Raw genomic sequence first — 23761 nt, forward strand, 5'->3', positions numbered from 1 at the left:
TACCCGGCACTGTACTCGGGAACCGGAGCGTTCAGCTGAATAGAAATACATGCAGCCGCACACTCTATCTGCCTATCTATCTATAATCTCTCCATCTATCTATCTATCTACTGTATCTATCATCTATCTATCTATCTATCTATCTGTCTATCTGTGTGTGTAAACATTCTTCAATGGAGTATGTAAAAGAAGAGGTTGGACAAGGAAATGACATCACAATTCCCTTTTTTTTTGTTAAATAATATACCTTTATTTATCTTACAAAAAAACACATGCAAATGAAAAAAAATGCATCAAAAACGCATGTATAAAACACACCAAAAACTCAGATGACCTGCCAGTGACCTCTGATGCAGATTTGGTGCAGATTTTACTGGCGTCAAATCCTGAGCAAATACTGAGCCAATTCTGACTCTGGAAACATACCCTATGTCACCTCCTCCAAAGTGCTAGCTGCAGGCAGACTTAACAAGAGTAACATACACAACAATGACCTGAATTAATTGTGCCAGGAAAAATTGTTTTCTGGCATAATGATACCCAAAAAATAGCCTGAAACCAAAAGATGTTCTTGTAAACGAATAATTTTGTACAAAAATAAATAAAATGTACACTCCACATTCAGACTGAACATGAGATAAAGGCAAAATGGAAGCAAAAAGGGGGTTTCAGGTAATTTCAATAAAAAGTTAAGGCATATAAGATGCAATGATTTCAAAGAAATACACCCAAGGCAATTAGAGGAACAAAACCTCCATTAGAATAGTAGTGCAATACTGCAACCTGTCAGCAGCATGATGGTAGGGAGGAGAACCCCATGTGCATCGCCACCTAAAAGCGTGTCTTTCCCCTCAGGAATTGTTGTGCCCTCAAATCTTTTTCATACAACTCAGTCATGTGAAGGGGAGGGCAGGAGACTCAGGACAACATTATTTCTTTGGGGAGGAGAAGAGGAGTGTGTCACACAAGGACTGGAGCCCTGGTGCAGGTGTCCTGCTCCTTCCTTAACATTCATATTATTCCCCATGCTTGTTTCCATAGACAGGACAGGGATCTGGTTTCTGTAAGTCTGACATGGTGTGATCCTTGACCTGTGTCTGGACAAGATGGTGGGGGGGGGGAGTTAGTATGTGCAGGTCTGTGAAACAGCCCTGTCACTCTGCCCTGGTCACTGTGCCCTGTCACTCTGCCCTGGTTACTCTGCTCTGGTCATACTGCCCTGTCTACTCTGCTCTGATCACACTGTCCTGTCTACTCTGCTCTGGTCATACTGTCCTGTCTACTCTGCTCTGGTCATACTGCCCTGTCTACTCTGCTCTGGTCACACTGCCCTGTCTACTCTGCTCTGGTCACACTGCCCTGTCTACTCTGCCCTAGTCAGTCTGCCCTGGTCACTGTGCCCTGGTCACACTACCCTGTCACTCTGCCCTAGTCAGTCTGCCCTGGTCTCTGGACCTGGTCCCACTGCCCTGGTCCCTCTGCTCTGGTCACACTGTCCTTTCCACTCTGCCCTGGTCACACTGCCCTTTCCACTCTGCCCTGGTCACACAGCCCTGTCCACTCTGCCCTGGTCACACTGCCCTGTCCACTCTGACCTGGTCACTGTGCCTGGCACTCTGCCCTGGTTACTCTGCTCTGGTCACTCGCCCTGTCCACTCTGACATGGTCACACTGCCCTGTCACTCTGCCCTGTCGACTCTGCCCTGGTCACATTGCCCTGTCAGTCTGCCCTGTCCATTCTGCCCTGTCCACTCTGCCTTGTCCATTTTGCCCTGGTCACACTGCCCTGTCAGTATGCCCTGTCCATTCTGCCCTGGTCACACTGCCCTGTCAGTATGCCCTGTCCATTCTGCCCTGGTCACACTGCCCTGTCAGTATGCCCTGTCCATTCTGCCCTGTCACTCTGCCTTAGTTTGTCTGCCCAGGTCCCTGGCCCTCGTCACACTGCCCTGTTACTCTGCCCGTGTCTCTCTTTCCTGGTCACACTGCCCTGGTCACTTTGCCCTGGTCACCTGAGTTTGGTCTGGTCTTTTTTTATTGTCTAATGGGTTGGAGTAGCTTGGAGATTTTTTTTTATTTTTTTTTCTTGCTCAGAAAAAAAACGGATGCTGCACTAATGGTGAAAATTCATTCCTAGACCACTAATAAATTAATTGGATCCAGAATACTGAAAAAAATATGTTTTTCATTTATGCAAAAAAAAAACTGAATGAGGCTTTAGGGTGACTTACCAGTAAGGTTCATTAAAAATCAAGGTGCCTATAGCAGCAAGAGCGCTATATACAGCCCTGCAGATGAGGTAGCAAAAACCTGCTGACAGATTCCTTTTAATGAAGTTGTCCACCTTGAGTGACAGTATTTTTTTTACTTAAAAGCATTAAATCATTTTTGCAGTTGGGCTTCATGAAAACATTTTGCTCTGTTTGGCTTTTACAGTTCTTTTTGTTTCCCTGCACATTCAATTTTGATGTGGTCTGTGGTTATAAAGATGAGAGGAGCTAAAAAAAAAAAAGGTAAATAAGACTTAGAAACTCCCCGTCGGACCATCAGAATGAGCTCCTGCCAATACTATTGCACCCTGCACTAGACAGTGCAACACAAAGGCCATGGAAGGTAAGTGGTGCAATTTTTTTTTAATTTATCCCAAATGTAAAAATTATTTTAAGTTCCAATTACATCTATTGCGGTGCCAAAAATAAATATGACTTTCTCTACAGGTGGCCAGAGTTTTCAGAGTTTTTTGGCAGGGCTACATTATTTATTTTTCTATACAATACTACAGAACTACTAATTTTCCAAATGTAATACACAGGGTATTCTTATAGGGTAACACAATAATTTTTTTTCATGAAAACAACCAACCTATAGCACAATGGGTATTTGCTGAAAAGTAAGATTTTCTTAACCATATGATTTTTTTTCTAAATTAGCAATCAAAGTATTAGGCATCTAATGAGTGAACTTTTTTCTAAATTAGCAATCAAAGTATTAGGCATCTAATGAGTTAACTTTTCTTAACTCCAAGTAGGTGTTAGCAACTCATTCAGTGAGAAGTGCCCGCCTCCACTTAAAGCTATCTGATAAAACCCACTTGGACTTATGGTAATTAAAGTCGACTCATTAGGTGCCAAATACTTTGATTACTAATATCTCTGCATCGGAGCGACAAAATTAAAAAACAAACGAACAAAAAAACCCATTATATTACTTCATGTGTCCAGTTCAAGAGGAAAAATTTGGTGTATGGTCCTCTCTCAATGGTCATTAAAATTCCCAATGTTGACCATACTCTACACAAGACAGTTAAAATTCTGCAAAATATTCACCCATACACAAAATTCCAGGAACTAAAAACTATGTTGCCTGCAACATCCATGACTTCAGCTAGAGCCACAAACAATAGATTGTGATATCAAATAATAGTTAATCAGGATTTCTTTATAATAATCTTTGTTAATAAAGTGCCCACCTATTCCAAATGGTGCCCTTACATTGAGTAAAGTAGGACAAACCCATCAAGTTCAGAGGGACTAACAAACTTTCTTTAGGCATATGATGGCCAGCCAATTCTCTCCTGACAGATGATGTCAGGGAGAGAAGGATTGGACCTGTTTGTTAGGCAATCCCTGCATGTGTTGCAGCTGTCTAACAGCCACAAAACATGCAACTGCGGGGAGTGGAACATAGTAATCGAGCTCTCCCAAGATACTCGGATAACATCTGAGCTTGTTCGGATAACACGATATCCGAGCACTTTTGCTCATCACTAATGGACACCTTTAAACTTCTGAAGAAAAAAACAAGTCAAATGACAAGTAAAAAAAAGCAAAAGAAAAAGAATGAAATGAAAAGTGACGTACCCACACATAAGAACTTACAATCTATTTGACAATTATAAGTGGCTTTTATCATCAGAAGTAGTTGTTGTCATATCATCAACCTTAATATCGTTGCGAACAAAAAAAGGCAAAAACAGCAAAGTTGGGCGAATCGATTCACAGGACCTAGTCTAATGGCCACGTCAATAATTTGTGATCGCAGGACAGGAGTCCTGAGAACCACCTTGTACTCTATGGCATCTGCAGCTCTTCATATGATTAGCTGGCTGGGCATGACATCATGCGTGCATAACACCGCAACGATGACGCATCAGGCAGGCTAATCAACAGAGGAACCAAGGATGCCGGGAGGTAAGAGGCAGTTTTCAGGGCTTCCGTCAAGCAGCCACAGATTACCGACACTCTAAAAAATACTCAATGTTTTTGAGCCTCCAATATACAAAAGAAGCAACTTTAGCATCAGACTATACTATAGTTAGTAGATGCCAAGTGCGAAAACAAAGCAACAACAAAGTAGGAAGACTCAGGGAGTGAGGGAAAGCATGTCGAGACCTATTATAGCAGCAGTAAGAGGTCACCAAAATTACTTGGCATCATAAAAGACACTTCGGCTGGGTCGCCATATGTGATCTTGTTTTTTTTAATGGTGAACAAAGTCTACGCCAACTGGAATCAAGTAAAGGAATACTCTTTGGTAAGCCTGTGAACCAAGCCCCCACCCAAAAAAAAGGAATCATACCAAAATAATAAAGCTAATGGGCCACAGGTGGTCTTCCTATGAACCCATTTCCCCATTCCCAACCCCCCTCACAGCAAACCTATCTCCCGTTTTCTACAGACAGCACCATACCAAGACTTTCCTCTATTACGAATATTAATTGGAGAACAAAGCGAACGGCATTCCTGTTGCCGTAGATTGCAGCGCTCACAAAGTGGTGCAAGAAGAAGTCCACTTTTCCATTGTGAGGATATTAGCAACATAAATCTTAGAGCACAAGCCAGAGCCCCAGATAACACAGTCAGACGCTGAGCCAGCTGTTTTTCGCTCTCCCTTCCCCAATGAAACCAAACTACAAACACGTTGATCTCTTTCACAGACAAGGGCTTGCCTTGGAGACACCAGGAAGCAATTTTTTTTTATTACTGGGCAAGCAATGGGTCAACCGGAGTCACTTTTAAAAAAATCTTACAAAAAATTAGCAAAAAAAGTATTAAAAAAAAATAAATAAATAAAAATAAAATGGCTATTCAAAAATTAATCTATAATATTTATATCTTAAATATTTCCAGACCCTTAATCCATTCCCTATAATGTAAACCCCGGTGCTGGTAGATGGCAAATAACCATATTTTTTTGCAATGTGGAGCAGACATGATGCGGCCGGAAGACAGAGTACACTGGATTTTGACAGCAGTAGCCAATTGCCCAGATGCATATAGCAGGTGGGAATTTCAACGCGGCAGAGGGTCTGTTGGCAGATAGAGCATTGATTTCAGCCTCTGCTCTCAGTCTGCCATGGCAGACTCATGATTTAATAGCTCTCTATGGGTTGCCTGCAACACTGATTATTTCTATAAGAAAAAAAAAAAAGCAGGTTAGCTGCTACAGGGAATATATGCCTCCATTCCAGCCAAAAAAATAATAAAATGCATAAAATAATGAGACTAAGACTATCAGGTCAAGTCCAGATCCGAGGAACTGTCCTAAGTTCTGAAAACAATGAAAATGGTTCTTTGTGGAGAATGAAGCCCCATGCTGAGGTCCACCATACACAATGGACCATCAATAATGACTCAACTTCATTCCCTTTGTTTAGAAACTATTTCCAGTTCCCTGTACATTGTATTTCTAGGGTAAATTAACCTTAAAATCTCATACTAAAGCCACTAATTCACTGCACAGACATCAGGAGCAAGAGAGGAACCAGACTCAATGCAGCATCCAGAAGTCTGTGTGGAATTTTAATCCATGGATGCTGCAATGTCAGGAAGCGCCAGCAGCAGATATCGGGGGGCTTCACAAAGTTTAATGATAAATAACCTTGTAGATCAACACATGGACTTCAGACATTGTGCAAACATCCATCTACTTCATGGCAGCGCCATCCTAGGCACAGGCATGGGCTGGATGACATGCATGGAACATAGGGACACAAGAGTTAATCATTAACCCCTCTTCCATCCAGACACTGAGATCATTTGGCTGTTATGGAATTTGCTGGGAAGACATTGCGATAAAGTAATAATAGTGTCTTTGCTCTTATCCTTTGTTACTTATCTGACATTGCTATGTCTATGGAACTTTTATTGTAAATGGTGGGGAGGGGGGGAGTAAATGCACGTTATGAATGTGAAAAGTCTATGGTCTGACATTGGTAATAAATCCTTAGTATCATAGGTAATAATGAAGCAGGATATTATAACGACACCACAAAGATAAGGTGTAGATCCAGGAGACAAGTTAGCCTGGAAATGCAGACTTAATGCAATTGTATATGTCATAGGGTAGAGTGGTGTCTGGGATAAGAGTAATGTCATCAGACATGGCAAACGGGGGCTAGAATATAAAATGTCTCCGTCATCATCACCATCATCATCATCAATGCACTGCACAAGTTAGGATTCAGCTACTTCTGGTATACATGCAGCACTTTCAAATTAGGTCAATCAGCGTCTGTGAAGGCTCCACCAGGAGCAGCCGACACCGAGCTCCTACATAGACGAGAGCAGACAGACAGGTGGAGCAGAGCTGGCAGTGTCCTAGTTCTGGTCCTGTGTAAACACACACCAAGAATAAAGGCAAATGATCCAACTCAGCTCAATAGTATCAATAGCATTACTTATTCTAGAAGATCCAGCTCAATAGAAATAAGTCTACGTTCAGTTCTGTGGACAAAGATACAATCATTCGTGTGAAATCCACCTTAATATGATGAAATGACTGTCAATTTTTTTTTCTACGTACCATGACAAAAAGAAAAAAAGAAAATGCCATGCAGGTTGCTTCGTCTAGACCTGAGCAGCCACCGCCGGCTAATTTTAGTTCCATGTTAGGTCCCACTTTCTGCAATGTCTCGTCAATGCATTGGAAGTTATCAGCAATGAGATGAAGTTTACTTTGCAGACAGAAGCACAATCTCCCCCCACCACCACCACCTTCCCCCAACAACACATCTTCACATGCTTCATCCAAGTCACTTCTGATATAAGCAAAAGACAAAAGGAATATTTACCTGATGGAGAAACGCGAGCTGATCTCAACTGGAGAAATCTAAAGTCAACAAAGTCCAAAATGTGTCCCTCTCGGTAGGCCAAAAAAAGGCTGATCGGCAATCATTCTATAGAAGCAAAGACACCCCGAGTTTCCCCCACTTAGGAAATGCACCAAGAAAAATTGACAAACCTCTTCCATGACAACTAAACTCTTCTAATGCATTTGAACGCCCACCATTCCTCTTCATTCATCCAATCAACTTTCCACCGCACCTCTTCCCTCTCTCTTCCTTCAGTGGAGACGAGACCACTTCTCATCTGTATGCTAATTATTGTGCCACATGGACAATAGTAATGATGTTTTCAGACTACGACGCGATGGACCTGAAGTTCAAAAATAGATATTAATAGGGTTGACGCCGTTAAACGGCGAGAATGAATGAGCATGTGTGTGTGCTCGGCTAAGGCTCAGGCATCGACTGTGCATCCTCTATTATGAAAGCGGCAGACAGTCTGCGAGGCAATGGGCTAGAAAGCTTAGCTGTGTAGTATGCATGAAACACCAACTCCCTCAGAGACCACATTACTGCTGCAGAATAGCATCAGTAGCAGATTGCTGACTTACCCTGTCTCAGGCTGACATCCTTACAGAAGAGCAAAACATGTCCATTCCCCAAATCCTAATGTCTCGGTACCCTTCAATGCTGAGCTGTATATTTTGCCAGGGTCTGCCTTTGGATTAAACAAATGATCTCCAACTCTCTTGCTTATTGGGCTGCTCAGACAAGTATAGGGATGTACTGTATGCTTTAACATTGTACCCACAGGCCCCTAAATCTCCAGAGCAGACTGGGTAGCGTGTGCAAGTGCTGTATATATTGTAATAGATGGGAACTCGGCAGCTGAACGGAGCATTGGAAATAATCGCAGCACTGTTTAATATCACATTATATGTCAGGGCATTCCATTAATGAGTGCATCAAACATCGGACATGGATGGCAGAGCCTGGCGCATCACGCTACCTCAACGGCGTGATTAGGATTTGCAATATTTGAGTCGTTCTTGCAAATGAAAGGTTTCTCGTAGCAAAGGCATTAAGATTCCTCTTCTACGAATATTATGTGAGTGAAGGGAGGATTGTGCCTGAACTTCTTGGCGTGAGAGCATAGGGGGATGCCTAATATCACTTATGTAATCCATCGAGGAGCAGAAAAACGTGGCTGCGATGAAGTCACATTGTGCTCTCTTAGCCAATCGCTTGAATTACGTCAAATTGCTAAATTGTAAACAACTCGGGATCTCGTCTCGTGTCAGATATAGGAGGCTCATCTACCTCTGCCTGTGACGCTCTTAGGACGGGCGTCAGGCATTACGCTAAAGAGTCTATACCTGGCCGGGGGACCACGGTCATGTTCAACCTGTACTCAACCTGGCAATGGTGGAAGTGGACGAGGACAACTGCGAGAAGTTGGTATATTCTCCCTGTGTTTGCGTGGGTTTCCTCCGGGTTCTCCGGTTTCCTCCCACACTCCAAAGACATACTGATAGGGATTTTATACTGGGAGCCTCAAGTGCTGTGGAATATGATGGTGTCACATAATTAAAATAAATGCAGTGAGCAGTTGCACTATAAGGCCCAGCAGGCACTAACCACCCAAAAGCTTACTACGACCAGTAGAGGAGTCATCGGCTGTGTATCTCCACACTACCGAGTGCTAAATACAGCTCTGGCAAAAATTAAGAGACCACCACATCAAATCCCTGTCATGGCCAGCCCATTCTCCAGACCTGAACCCCATTGAAAACCTCTGGAATGTAATCAAGAGGATGAAGGATAGTCACAAGCCATCAAACAAAGAAGAACTGCTTACATTTTTGTAGCAGTAGTAGCATAAGGTCACCCAAAAGCAGTGTGAAAGACTGGTGGAAAGCATGCCAAGACGCAGGAAAGCGGAGATTAAAAATCATGGTTACTCCACAAAATATTGATTTCTGAACTCTTCCTGAGTTAGAACATTAGTATTGTTGTTTCTAAATGATTATCAACTTGTTTTCTTTGCATTATTTGAAGTCTGAAAGCACTAGGGTTTTTTTTAATTTTTAATTTTGACCATTTTTCTTTGTCAGAAAAAAATACAAAATGTATTGCTTGGAAATTCGGAGACATGTTGTCAGAAGTTTATAGACTAAAAGAACAATTTACATTTTACTCAAAAATATACCTATAAAGAGAAAAATCAGATAAACTGAACATTTGGAAGTGGTCTCTTACTTTTTGCCAGAGCTGTATATCCTCATCTTAATAAGGACCGGCATGTAATTCAATTTACTCCCATGACTCAGTGTATGCAATGTGACTAAGGTGCGTGTGACTTGTTTCTGGAGGTCTCAAGGAAGCATGTATAAATATTAGGCAGTTGGAAATAGGGGGAAGGGATTTATAAAACTTGGAAGGAGGAGTAAATGCTGCTGAGGAGAAGTAATGGGAAGCAGAAGGGGCAGCTGGAAGTAATGCAGTGTATAGATAGAGAACATATGGAAACAACGGCCAAACAACAACCGAACAAGAAAAAGTACAGGAAGAAGTGTGCAAATGTAACACTGCCACTAACAGTGAAAACCTACTCGACAAATGAATAAACCAAATTAAATTGAAGTCCAAATTATAAAGACTTAAAAAATGTTTTATTAATTACACAAAAACCAGACAAAAAGGACATAATGCAATACCATAAAATGTCATAATACATGAAGGTAGTAACTTAGTAGACACATAAGCCATAAATAAATATAGTGATCATAAAAATTCCATCCGCAACAAAGTGCATATAATAAGCAGGTAAAGAGTATAAAAACTCAAATAAAGTGCATAGGAAATGTAATAAGATCAAAGATACCCGTGATCAATGGCTACATGCGTCTCCAGCTCCCTCCAACGTACGTTTCGCCTACCGTGGCTTTCTCAAGGAGATAGATAGAGAGAGAGAGAGAGAGAGAGAGAGATAGATAGATAGATAGATACACTGTGTCTCCTGTACACTGTGCCTCCTGTACACTATGCCTGCTGTACACTGTGCCTCCTGTACACTGTGCCTCCTGTACACTGCGCCTCCTGTACACTGCGCCTCCTGTACACTGCGCCTGCTGTACACTGCGCCTCCTGTACACTGCGCCTCCTGTACACTGTTCCTCCTGTACACTGTGCCTCCTGTACACTGCGCCTGCTGTACACTGCGCCTCCTGTACAATGCGCCTCCTGTACACTGTGCCTCCTGTACACTGTGCCTGCTGTACACTGCGCCTCCTGTACACTGTGCCTCCTGTACACTGTGCCTCCTGTACACTGTGCCTGCTATACACTGTGCCTGCTATACACTGTGCCTCCTGTACACTGTGCCTGCTGTACACTGTGCCTCCTGTACACTGTGCCTGCTATACACTGTGCCTCCTGTACACTGTGCCTGCTGTACACTGTGCCTCCTGTACACTGTGCCTGCTGTACACTGTGCCTCCTGTACACTGTGCCTGCTATACACTGTGCCTCCTGTACACTGCGCCTCCTGTACACTGCGCCTCCTGTACACTGTTCCTCCTGTACACTGTGCCTCCTGTACACTGTGCCTGCTGTACACTGTGCCTCCTGTACACTGTGCCTTCTGTACACTGTGCCTGCTGTACACTGTGCCTGCTATACACTGTGCCTGCTATACACTGTGCCTCCTGTACACTGTGCCTGCTGTACACTGTGCCTCCTGTACACTGTGCCTGCTGTACACTGTGCCTCCTGTACACTGTGCCTGCTGCTTCCTCCCTCCTCTGTGCTGCCAGCAGAGGACAGCTCCTGGTGCTGAAATAGGAACAGTCAGGAGACAGCAGCAGCAGAGAGTGATGGCAGCTCTCAGGACTGAATGGCAGTGTCTACAGAACAATGACAGCCAACTCCAAATCCTGCTATAATCACATTAATGAGATTAATCAGTGAATTAGCAGCAGTCAAATGTCAGGGAATCTAAAGCTTGGTAATTACTTTTTTGGTGGTGTTGGGGGGAGGGGGGTGAACACACACAGTCTTATCATTGACACCCTGGGAGCTGTAACCACTACACCATATTTATATACCAAATGCTCCAGATAGATAGCAGCACTAGTTGTAATATCCCCGGCAGCAGTTACAGATGCAGCAGAGCTGTAATGGTTAATGAGCTTTTCGCTTTGTGTAATGTGACAAATGGTTAAAATTAAAATCACCTATTAGTTTCCCTTTAAAACCCAACATGGTGACAGTGAACTAACTCAGCTCTGCTACGTCTGTTTTCACCAACATTATACTTTCGGCATATACACAATATAGAAGGACTGCTGGAATATTCCTGATAATAATCCATAGTTATTGCTGGTGAAGACTGCTAGCCGTGAAGTTCTTCATACATAAATGTCTGTGACTAATGCACATGACAAACGCCAAACTAAGGAGAACTCCTAAAATCCCATAAAACGAGTGATGGATTGTTCCCATGAACCCATCCGTCTTCATTAGAAGTTTATGACGACAAGTTTTCCCCAGACGCCGCTGACCAAAACAAAGGGCAACCCATCCTCACAGCACATGATTTCTCCTTCCTAAGAAATGCCATTAAACGATACAGAAGCACAATATAATATCCCGATACTACAACACCACCATAACAGAAACTTAAGTTACTCGTTTCAATAAAACAAGGCTGTTCCCAATGTAGCAGAGCAGGTTTCATCGATGCAGCAGAGCCGGCGTTGCACTTTGTCATTAGATGCAAACTTTTTTGATGGCTTTCTCAATGCAGCACGTAACGTTGGAACCGTCCGGCTCTGCTACATCGACATCTGACTTTAATACAGATGACTCGAACAAACACTTTACGACAAAACGGCATGCAAACCTGACAACGGAGCAAGAAGGATGAATCGTAAGATCAGAAGCTAGCTAAAAAAGAAAAAAATGGTGCGAAATGAGCCTACCACAAAAACACCGCTCTGCTGCTTCCACCGAAATCTGAACAAGACCCCCGTTCCATGTAAGAAGTGTTAAAATGACACCCACCGATATACAGTTAGGAAAAAAAAACAAAAATTACAGCTTCCAGAGGACAACAGGGAAAAAAACGAAAATTCTCTGTCTCTCCCTGTTTTCTGTGTGAGTCTCTCTCTTTAGTGTGCTGAAGCTTAGGGGAAAAAAATGTCGCCCTGGCAGGAATGACAAATGCGGTACGATAGGCTCGCAGGCCTAAGGGATCTGCTACAGCTCCACACACATCCTCTAATGCACGCACTCCCACTCATGCTCTCTATAGGCTTTTTTCACTTTTTTTTTTTTCACCAGCTCTAAATCCCCGGCATATGACCTTCTGTTAAATAGATAAAAAAAAAATTGCTTATCAGTCATGCAAATGAGGCTGAATTCATTTTCCACAACAGATGGCCTCATAGATAATGATGATGGAAGAGAGAAAATTGAATGTCTCTCGCAAGGTGGCCATAGCAACCGAGAGCAGAATAATATCAATAATAAGCTAGCTGCATAATAAGGTTGTCAATCCCCCGAATCAAAGTCTCCGGCTAAATCAGGTATATCGCCCCCCAACCCGTCATTTCTTAACGTGTGATATATTTTCACCTTGTGCTTAGGAAAAAAAAAGGAAAAAAGGAGGGAGCAGCACAGTCAACGCTTTATATTAATGCAATTAATAGAATAATGCAGATTTTCCCCATGAACAATGTATGGGGCCGTGTAAGAGAGCATTGCATGTATGGTCTACGGAGCAGACGGACTCCTGACTACGGAGCTGTGAGCGGCGACGCAGCCAGCCGGGTGGTGATGAAAGGGTTACTCCATGTAATGATATTGGGCGGCTCGGGGGTCTGCAGTCTGGTAAGCTCATTGACTGGCTAGCCCTGTCTTCCCCTGCTTCCAGTCTGGGTGATGTGGAATACTGCAATGAGGCAGGAGCAGCTCAGCCTCAAGCTTCCACCTCAGGCTCCCAGGGGGCTGTCCTGCAAAAATGAATCAGCAGCCATCCTTGAGCACAGACTGATTAAAACGAAAAATGGCAGGGCACATGTCTGGGCGGACCTAGGGGTTCAGCCTTTTCTGCCTAGTCTGGCAAGCATGCTCAATATAGCTCCTGCTAATAATGGCTTAACGCCTTAGACGTTTCTCAGGACCCTGCAGAGCTGGCGCGGGGGGCTTCTGCGGGATGATGATGGCGCCGCTACGACTCGTTTCTAGACGCCTTGAGATTTACCACGCGGAATGGGCCGGTTACCTGCTTTAAGTAATATTGTAACCGTTCCGGATACAAAGGGATGCAATATTTAACAGTTATATGTAAATATTTACCTAAAAGAAGTAAATAAAAACTCTCTCTGGATATTCCTAATAAATATTGTCTCTGTCTAAAAACCCTAAACAATCCAACCCATATCTGTTCCGTAGAGCCCTCACGTAGGTATCTGATTACCATAGCGTAAGTCTGCACTCACTGCACCGTCCTATTATATATCATTTAGAATAGTCAATTATACATATATATTTGGAATAATGATGCAGATGTAATCTATTCCCCCATGCTCCTGGCTGCTGCTGTCAGATGCTCCTGTCTCCCCTGTCTCTTGCTGCAGTGTGATTCAGAAATCAATAGAGCTGTCCTAATGGAGGCTGCACACTGGAAGCAACTGCAGTCTGCTCCAGGAGAAGACAGTAGGAACAAAAAAAAAGCCTCCTGACGTCTGAGGCTGCCGCAAACCCTGATTGGGCATCACATCGAATGTTCTGCCAGGCACAGAAAAGGAGGAATGGGTTGTACTGTCTGTTAGGAGGGGGCTGGATTCTCCAGGAGACAGGATGGTGGTGAGGGGGGTGTAGGTTTTCCATGCAGCCAGCCATACAGTAGCATCTGAGGACAAGTCTCCTGGGTGTGAGTGGTCACTGTAATTTGAAAAGATGACACCCATTGCCTATTATGTAACCGCCGCATCAAGAGGCAAACCCACACGACGCATGAAACGAATGCACCCACAACAAGGGGCCTGGGGAGGAGACCACTCACATGACAAAGGGTTTTTCTTTTTAAAAAGGGATGCCTTACCTTTTATGATATGAGACAATGGAGCAGAAAAAAAAAAAAAAAAGGTCATTTTCTGTTAAAATGTGTGAAGACATGAGCCAGAGAGCCTTGCAGCATTTCCGTACGTTATCATGAGGTCCTCCAGAAAGGACTCGGTGCATTATAGATTTCCGTTCTGGGGAATGATTGAGGCAGGTTGTGGTTGCCGGGGGGTGATAGCTCCCGTCATCACCTGCAGCTATGAAGGCACACAATACTGCCCATATGTAGATCTCCACAGAATTATGTAGGAATACAGTACGTAAAGGAGCATTGTTCCCGCCTGCACGTGTGACCCCGAGTGCTGCACTTGGGACATATTTATCAATATTGTGCGACATTGACATCAACACGGTGCGTATTCTTCAAAAGGGTTACCCAAGCTTATCAGTTATTTTTACTATTTTTTTCTTTTTCAAAACAGCTTATAAAGGTCTAAAAAAAATAATACTTACCTTATCTGTAGTACAAGGGGTATTTGAGTGTTGGCATGTGTCCTTTCCCCACACTAGAATGCTGGAAGGATGAAGGCTCAACAGTTTTGCTCACATGGAGGCAATGAGCTTGATGGTTACAGAGTTTCACATCAGGCAATGAGCTTGGCTTCCACAGAGGTAGACTGTTGATATTGTGAGGAGTTGACACGCTTAGCTACTCCTCATAGTTGACACAGGACCATGTTTGGTTAAAATCTCTGGGTGGTTTATTGCATCATAAACCAAGACCCCAAACTGACGTCCAGCAGGAGCTAGAACTCTGGAGGCTCCTTCCTCCACACAACACAGACAGAGAAAAAAACTGGCTGGACATTTAACTCATTCCAGCCACACCCTGGATCTCCAATCTCTGACCTACCCAGCATGAAAGCCAGGCTCATATAGCGACTGGATTGCACTTGTAGGGAAGGTTACCTGACGGACGGACTGACTGGTCAGCTTTAAAAAGGGAAAACAGCTAGGAAAGTGTAGGTGACGTGCAGTACCTTGAACTGACATTAGAGGGCAGGGAGGAGTGTGAGCATAGGACTTGACATCAGCTTAGGGCTAAGAAACCGTTGGTCAAGGGGGGCGGAGTTATAGGGAACCGGGAAAGTTATAAATTTGACAGGAGGGTTCCAGAAAGTTCCAGTCCCCAGGGGGAGCTCAAGTGACGAAGAGACTGTGACAGTTGCTGCACTGTGAGGAAAACCCAACTAGGGGGACTGAGGAGAAAGGAAGTCAGGGGGGTGGTCCTGACATAAAGTACTGCAGTATAGACGAGGCTCCGGGTGTAGGAACGACGTTTGACCAGTAAAATTACTGTTGGTGCACAGGCCTACGGCGGCCACAGTGACGGAGCTGTCAGAAGCGTCACAGAGTGTAAAGGGGAAGGTACGTACATATACATCCCCAGAGAAAGTACGGTGTCGCAATGTGTTCTATAACCGGAGAGCTGTGAAGAGAAGTGCGGTGTGCTATGAGGTCGTCTGGCGGACGGCGAGAGAGAGAATAAACGGACCTGTTGCACCAGAAATTTGCCTCCAGCTTGTGTCTGTACGTCTCTGCGCGGTATACAGAGGGACCACCCCCCCAGCCCGGCCCAGCAACCCTACACTTGGCGTAGTCGGCAGGATCAACGCCGCTAATACAATATCTTTTGCGGCAGGCCTGCCTCTGAGGAATGGGAATGGACTTGGACTGCACTGTGTGGATTATAAACACCTGTGGATTACAAATTACCAACCTGTGGATTACAAATTGGGAGCGCTGTGGCGTATCTGCGTTGCCAGCAGAGGATCCAGGGCGGTACCAGGTCCGGAGCAAGATGGCGGTGCTGCTTCAGCACAGAGGAGAGATCCAGGTGTTTGCCGTTGTCCCCAATGGACTGGGGCCCCCTCCTATGTACCCTTGGGGATGGCGATATGTACCAGGAGGCTGACGCTCCCACATACTGGACCCTGACAAGTGGGTGGAAAGGCCTGCCGTTGCCCCACCCAGCAGAGGGAGTGGCACAGAGGAAAAGATTTTCTGCGGCTGTTTGGCGCCATTCGATTGCTGCCCACTGGACGGGATGCGACACTGCGGTTGTAGAGGCATCGGCTGCCTGGAGTGGTGATGGCGGTGGGAGGTCGAGCTCCGCCAGAAGATCTGTACCTCGGAGTCACGAACAGCCAGTCCGGTCTCGGGTGGAGGAGCGGAGCCATGGTGGATCCCACGGGAGCGGCCGCCCAAGATACCAGCAGAGAGCCCCTCCGCGGAACCTCTGGGTCTGGAGGCCAGCCTCACCGGTTGGTGGAGTGAAGAGTGGAGACTGCAGGAGCAGCCGTGGGAAGATGTGACGGAGACCGCGGCGGCGGGGAATGTGAGAGTTCCCCCGGCTTTGCCAGTGGCTCCGCAAGCGGCCCCCACCACTCAGCCGCAGCGCGCGGCCTCCTGTGATCCCGAAAGTCTGGCCAAGGAAGATCCCACTGTCTATGCAGAGCTGAGTGGAGCCTCCACTCCCAGCCCCGAGCCACCCTGCCCGGTGACGCCACACCCGGTGTCGCCGGTGCGGAGCCTGTTTCCCGAAGACACTGTTGCGTCCCCCCTGCAAGTGACGACATCCTCCCCGAAACCAGCTGTTACTCCGGTTATGCCGGCTCCGGCTGAAGCTCCGGATGCAGTCCACCCTGCGGTCACGGTTATGCCGGCATTGGAACTGGCTGCGGCCTATTTGTCAGGCCCTGTGGCCCAACATCCGGAAAACCTGTCTGCCCCTATCCGCCACCCGGCCCCAGCTGCTGCTGGGCCGCAGACATCACCAGCCGCCTCTGCCCTGCTTTCGTCCCCGGCTAAGTCCCGCCCACCGGACTCCCGGGCTCACACCGGACCCTCCGTTTGGGTCGCAGAAGTGGTAAAACGGAAGAAAGCCAGGGAGCAGGAAGCATGGAACCTGCTTCATGCAAATGGGGAGGCTGGCTTGACTAGCAGAGGGACACAGAGAGCGTCATGTTGTGTCCATCCTTAAAATTTCTAAGATGGCAGTCCATTACAACAAGGTCAAGCAGCAGACATTGGGGACAACAAAGCTACAGATTGGCAGAGGGAGAAAACGACTCTCCACTGACCGGGATGATCATCATCTTATTCAAATGTCACTCAGCAACCACAGGATGACATCAAGTGACCTACAAAAGGAATGGCAAATGGCAGCTGGGGTGAAGTGCAGGGCTCAAGTCATGTAAAGCTAGAAAAAAGCCTTTTGTCAATGAGAAGCAAAGGAGAGCCAGGCTGAAGTTTGCTAAAGACCATAAGGATTGGACCATAGAGGACTGTGTAACAACCCTGCTGGCATCACTGCATGGCCTCCCATCCCCCGCACACCAACTTACTTTCTGCTTCAAGCCATGCTGTGAATTCTGTCTGTTGCCAGCCCTGAGCTCCATGTGCTATGCCTCTTGTTTTCCTGCTTGCTCTCCATGTTTCCTGACTGTGTGTATAGGGGGGGCGGCGCCTGAACTCTCTGGTTCTTATGCAGTCAGGGTGCACCTGTGTAATATGTCCCTTACCAATCACCTGGAGCCCTTGACTATTTAATTTCGCCACTCCCACTGAAACATGGCCTGTGCAATGTCTATACTCAGTTAGTGTCTTGCTGCTGAGGAAGCCAGGCCCTGTTCTGTGTATCTCCTTCTCTGGAGGAATACTTCTTGTCTTGCCTTGTACCTTGTCTGCCTGCCAGGAGGCTGAATATCCTGGCCCTTGAGTCTTGTTTCCAGTGCCTTGTCTGTTCTCGGTCTGCCTGCCAGGAGGCTGAATATCCTGGTCCTTGTGTCTTTGTCCCTGTGCCTCTGTCTGAACTCAGTCTTACCTCTGTCTGTCAGTCTCCTTGTTTGTGGTTCCTTCTCTGCTGTGTCTTTCCTTGTGTCCTCCCTGTCTGTGCATCTGCACCCTCGCAGCTTTATCTGTGCATCTGCACCCTCGCAGCTTTATCTGTGCATCTGCACCCTCGCAGCTTTATCTGTGCATCTGCACCCTCGCAGCTTTATCTGTGCATCTGCACCCTCGCAGCTTTATCTGTGCATCTGCACCCTCGCAGCTTTATCTGTGCATCTGCACCCTAGCCAAACTGTCTGCACGGCTCCCTAGCCGCTCTGTCTGCACGGCTCCCTAGCCGCTCTGTCTGCACGGCTCCCTAGCCGCTCTGCCTGCTCGGATCCCTAGCCGCTCTGCCTGCTCGGCTCCCTAGCCGCTCTGCCTGCCTGGCTCCCTTAGAGCCCAGCCTACTCCGCACTCCTGCGGCTCCGCCTACCTGCACCTCCTGTGTGAACAGGTCCAAACCTGTTCCTTCATATTCCACTCCTTCCTGCCTATATCCATACCTGCACCTCTTGTATGAAAAGGTCCAAACCTGTTCCTTCATATTCCACTCCTTTCTGCCTATATCCATACCTGCACCTCCTGTGTGAACAGGTTCAAACCTGTTCTCTCATATATCACTCCTGCTTGCCCTGTGTCTCAAGCCGTCACCTACCTGTCCTGTGTCTCCAAGCCGTGCCCGCTTGCCCAGTGTCTCCAAGCCGTGCCCGCTTGCCCAGTGTCTCCAAGCCGTGCCCGCTTGCCCAGTGTCTCCAAGCCGTGCCCGCTTGCCCAGTGTCTCCCAGCCGTGCCCGCTTGCCCAGTGTCTCCAAGCCGTACCCGCTTGCCCAGTGTCTCCAAGCTGTGTCTCCAAGCCGTTTCTGCCTGCCAGTGTACCAAGCCGTGCCTGCTTGCCCAGTGTCTCAGCCTGCCTGTTAGTCACACCTGTCCAAGTGACTTGTCCCCGAGTGGGACCAGCAGCCACAGCCAGACACCACCCTGGAGTGGCACCCGGCAGCTACCTGCCGCACAAGCCTGACCTCACCATCAGAGGCTCCAGTGAAGACTGAGGTAGCTGCCGTAGTCACGCCCCTTCCAGGGTAGTCTGGTTTGTGGCACAGTGGGGCCACAACCCCCCGGCTCGCGCCATTCAGCCAAGGCGCGAGCGTGACAGACTGGAGTACGGTAATCTTTTCTGATGAGTCTAATTTTCAGTTTTGACTAACACCTGGTCATCTAATGGTTAAGGGGAGACCTGGAGAGCAGTACAAGCCACAGTGTCTTGCACCCACTGTGAAATTTGGTGGCGGATTGGTGATGATCTGGGGATGCTTCAGCAAGGCTGGCATTGGGCAGCATATAAGGTTATCCTGGAAAAACAGTTGATTCCTCTGCTCAGGCAATGTTCCCCAACTTTGAGGACTTGTTTTTCCAGCAGGATAATGCATCATGCCACAGAGCTAGGTAAATCAATGTGTGGATGAAGGCCAGTGGTTGAACACTTCAGCAGAAAATTTGCTGAGGCGTACACACCCCAGAGGAACATCACTATTGATGAACCTCTTGTTCATTTCTAAGGGAGGCTACAATACTGACAATACCTGCCCAGTACGAGGACCAGGTATGGAATAAAGCTGCACAAACTGTGTGAGAGTTCCTCAGGGTACACTCACAGATTTAGGGTCTAAGAGAGTAAAGACACCCTGGCAGGGGCGTAACTACCACAGTCGCAGCAGTCGCCACTACGACCAGGCCCGGGGGGGAGTCAGGGGCCCAGCAGGTCAGACCATGTTATCTCCCAACTGTGCCAATTCTCACGAGATAGTCCCGTTTTTGACCCCCCCCGCATCCCACACTGAGCCGCCACGCCCCCCCATGCACCCCATCCTCGCCCTCCCAGATAGACCCACCGCAGCCCCCCATAGCCTGCAACGAAGTCCTAGGCTGTTCTGTGACTGGGCACACAGGACCTGTGATGAGGTAACAGGAGGGGAGGAGTCAGGAGTCACATGATCAGGAGCCTCGTCTGCAGGACTCTGCTATGCTGGTTGTCATGATGCTGGGTGAGGTAAAGTTTCTGGGTGGGGTCAGGAGGGGTTTACAGGGTGGATGTAGCAGAGCTGTGTGTATACGAGGTGTATGGAGCAAAGATGTGTGTGTACGAGGTGTACGAGCAGAGCCGTGTGTGTACGAGGTGTGTGGAGCCGTGCGTGTACGAGATGTACGGAGCGGAGCCGTGTGTGTACGAGGTGTACGGAGTGGAGCCGTGTGTGTACGAGGTGTACGGAGCAGAGCCGTGTGTGTACGAGGTGTACGGAGCGGAGCCGTGTGTGTACGAGGTGTACGGAGAAGAGCCGTGTGTACGAGGTGTACGGGGAAGAGCCGTGTGTGTATGAGGTGTACAGAGCGGAGTCGTGTCTGTACGAGGTGTACGAAGCGGAGCCGTGTGTGTATGAGGTGTACGGAGCAGAGCCGTATGTGTACGAGGTGTACGGAGTGCAGCCATATGTGAACGAGGTGTATGGAGTGGAGCCTTGTGTATACAAGGTGAAGAAGAAATTGCACAACCACTTTTTTGGTCCATTTTCTCCTGTTGCCCTTATGAAAATAAAAAAATTGGTGCTAAAAGATAATTTTTGTGGAAAAAATGTGTTTTTTTTATTTTCACTACTCAACGTTATACTTTTCTGTAAGGCACTTGGAGGTTCACGGTGCTCACCACATGTCTAAATAAATTCCTTGGGATGTCTAGTTAACAAAATGGGGTCACTTGTGGGGAATTTCCACTGTTTAGGCACATCATGGGCTCTGCAAACGCGACATGACACCTGCAGACTGTTTCATCAGAGTCTGCAATCAACAGCATCACTCCTTCCCCTCCGAGCCTGCCATGTGCCCAAAGAGTGTTTTTCCTCCACATATGGGGTATCAGCTTACTTGGAAGGAATTCCACAACAAAGATAATTTTTGTGATAAAAATGAGATTTTTTAAATTTTACGGCTCAACGTTATAAATTTCTATGACGCATCTGGGGGTTCATAATGCTCATGACATGTCTAGACAAGTTCCTTGAAGGGTTTAGTTTCCAAAATGGGGTCAGTTGTGGGTTCTTTCCACTGTTTAGGCACATCAGGGGCTCTTCAAACGTGACATGGCGTCCACTCTCAATTCCAGACAATTTTGCATTCAAAAAGACAAAAGGTGCTCCTTCCCTTCCATGCGCCCAAACAGTGGTTTCCCCCACATATAAGGTATCATCGTACTCAGGAGAAATTGCGCAACAACTTTAGTGGTCCATTTTTGCCTGTTATTACCCTTGTGAAAATAAAAAAATCAATGCCAAAAGATCATTTTTGTGGAAAAAATATGATGTTTTATTTTCACGGCTCTACGTTACAAATTTTTGTGAAGCACCTGGGAGTTCAAAGTCCTCATCACATGTGCTCCTTCCCTTCTGAGCTCCGCCGTGTGCACAAACATTGGTTTTCCCCCACATATGGGGTATCATCGCAGTCATGAGAAAGCAACAACCTTAGTGGTCCATTTTTGCCTGCTACCCTTGTGAAAATAAAAAATCATTGCTAAAAGATTATTTTTGTGGAAAAAATGTGATTTTTTTATTTTCACGGCTCTACATTATAAATTTCTATGAAGTACCTTTGGTTCAAATTGCTCATCATTTGTCTAGATACATTTTTTGAAGGGTCTAGTTTCCAAAATGGGGTCACTTGTGGGTGTTTTCCACTTTTTAGGTACATCAGGGGCTCTTCAAACCCGACATGGCGTCCGCTCTCCATTCCAGCCAATTTTGCACTCAAAAAGTCAAAAGTTGTTCCTTCCCTTCTGAGCCCTGCCATGCACCAAAACAGTGGTTTTCCCCCACATATGGGGTATCGGCGTACTCAGGAGAAATTGCAAAACAACTGTAGCAGTCCATTTCTAACTGTTACCCTTGTGAAAATGTAAAAATCATTGCTTTAAAGATTATTTTTGTGGAAAAAAATGTGATTTTTTATTTTCATGACTCTACGCTATAAACTTCTGTAAAGCACCTGAGGGTACAAAGTGCTCATCACACAGCTAGATAAGTTCCTTCAATGGTCTAGTTTCCAAATTCGGGTCACTTGTGGGGGTTTTCCACTATTTAGACACATCAGGGGCTCTTCAAACACGGCAATTTTGCCAGCCAATTTTTGCCAGCCAATTTTGCTTTCAGAAAGTCAAAAAGTGCTCCTTCCCTTCTGAGCCCTGCCGTGCGCCCAAAAAGTAGTTTTCTCCCACATATGTAGTATCGACGTACTCAGGAAAAATTGCACAACTTTTGTAGTCCATTTTCTCATGTTACAATTGTGAAAATAAAAAGTCGGTGCTGAAAGATAATTTTTGTAACTATAAAGCTAAATGTTCATTTTTTACTTCCACATTGCTTCAGCTCCTGTAAAGCACCTTAAGGGTTAATAAACATCTTAAATGTCTTCAGAGGAGAGCACAAACAGGCTCTAACCAGAGTAGAAAGAGAAGTGGGAGGCCCCGCTGCACAACTGAGCAACAAGACAAGTACATTAGAGTCTACAGTTTGAGAAATCGACGCCTCAAGGTCCTCAACTGGCAGCTTCATTAAATAGTACACGCAAAACGCCAGTGTTAATGTCCACAGTGAAGAGGCGACTCTGAGATGCTGGCCTTCAGGGCCGAGTGGCAAAGAAAAAGCCATACCTGAGACTGGCTAATAAAAGGAGAAGATTAATATAGGCAAAAGAACACAGACATTGGACAGAGGAAGATTGGTAAAAAGTGTTATGGACAGACAAATCCAAGATTGAGGTGTTTGGATCACACAGAAGAACACTTGTGAGACGCAGAACAACTGAAAAGATGCTGGAAGAGTGCCTGACGCCATCTGTCAAGCATAGTGGAGGTAATGTGATGGTCTGGGGTTGCTTTGGTGCTGGTACAGTGGGAAATTTGTACAAGGTAAAATGGATTTTGAATAAGGAAGGCTATCACTCCATTTTGCAACGCCATGCCATTCCCTGTGGACAGCGCTTGATTGGAGTAAATTTCATCCTACAACAAGACAATGACCCAAAGCACACCTCCAAATTATGCAAGAACTATTTAGGGAAGAAGCAGGCAGCTGGTATTCTATCTGTAATGGAGTGGCCAGCGCAGTCACCAGATCTCAACCCCATTGAGCTGTTGTGGGAGCAGCTTGACCGTATGGTACGCAAAAAGTGCCCATCAAGCCAAACCAACTTGTGGGAGGGGCTTCTGGAAGCATGGGGTGAAATTTCTCCAGATTACCTCAGCAAACTAACTGCTAGAATGCCAAAGGTCTGCAATGCTGTAATTGCTGCAAAGGGAGCATTCTATGACAAAAGCAAAGTTTGAAGGAGAAAATTATTATTTCAAATAAAAATCTTTTTTTCGAACCTTGTCAATGTCTGGTCTAGATTTTAAATTAATTTGGCAACTCATTTGATTAATAAAAGTATGAGTTTTCATGGAAAACACAAAATTGTCTGGGTGACCCCAAACTTTTGAAGGGTAGTATATATATAAAACATATAGAAAATAAGTGAAAAAAACCTAACACTGGTATGGACAATGCTTTCAGGGGCTAACAATCTACAGGATAATGGGAAAGAAGGTAGTAGGTCGCAATGTACTATTGTACTATCATCATTACCAATTGTTTACAGGCGTTATGCTATGACGTTCATTGTAATCAATAGATCTTGGAATAATAATAA

General features: G+C 45.9%; 1 protein-coding gene across 16 annotated transcripts in view; it reads right to left on the reverse strand.

The window, feature by feature from the left end:
• Positions 1–12355, reverse strand: part of MYT1L (myelin transcription factor 1 like) — a 729735-nt gene extending 717380 nt beyond the window's left edge. For 5 of the 16 annotated variants that reach the window (XM_073568138.1, XM_073568139.1, XM_073568137.1 and 2 more), the window contains exon 1: positions 7678–8193. The gene's annotated coding sequence lies outside the window, so the exon portion shown is untranslated. The other 11 variants (XM_073568140.1, XM_073568136.1, XM_073568126.1 and 8 more) reach the window with 9 other exon arrangements.
• Between the last annotated feature and the right edge of the window lie 11406 nt (positions 12356–23761).

Source organism: Dendrobates tinctorius, unplaced genomic scaffold (genome assembly GCF_039654945.1).
Source record: "Dendrobates tinctorius isolate UK_male_01 unplaced genomic scaffold, ASM3965494v1 ptg000021l, whole genome shotgun sequence".
Lineage (NCBI taxonomy): Eukaryota > Metazoa > Chordata > Amphibia > Anura > Dendrobatidae > Dendrobates > Dendrobates tinctorius.